This window comes from Eimeria tenella, genomic scaffold, assembly GCF_000499545.2.
Source record: "Eimeria tenella Houghton genomic scaffold, Eth_scaff2052, whole genome shotgun sequence".
NCBI classification, from domain to species: domain Eukaryota; phylum Apicomplexa; class Conoidasida; order Eucoccidiorida; family Eimeriidae; genus Eimeria; species Eimeria tenella.
The window spans coordinates 1-319 of record NW_013541896.1 but is presented as its reverse complement, the minus strand read 5'-3'; positions in this window follow the sequence as shown (position 1 = coordinate 319).

The window sequence follows — 319 nt, the reverse complement described above, 5'->3', positions numbered from 1 at the left end:
GTCTTGTGCTGCTGCTGCTGCTGCTGCTGCTGCTGGCGGCGATCGGGCTTGGATCTGCAGCAGCCTGCATACGGCGCTGCTGCAGGAAGCTCCGTGCTGCTGCTGCTGGCCGGAAAGCTGCAGCAACTCCAGGGGGCAGCCTGGGGAGCCTTGGGCTTTTGGCAGCAAGTTCCTTGAGCTGTAGCTGCTGCAGCTGCTGCAGCTCAGCAGACTCGTCCTCTGTTGCAGAAGACATCACGCTGCTGTTGCTGCTGCTGCTGCAGCGCTCGTCAGCACTTAAAGCTGCAACAAGTGGCTGCGGCGGAAACCCCTCAGAGTG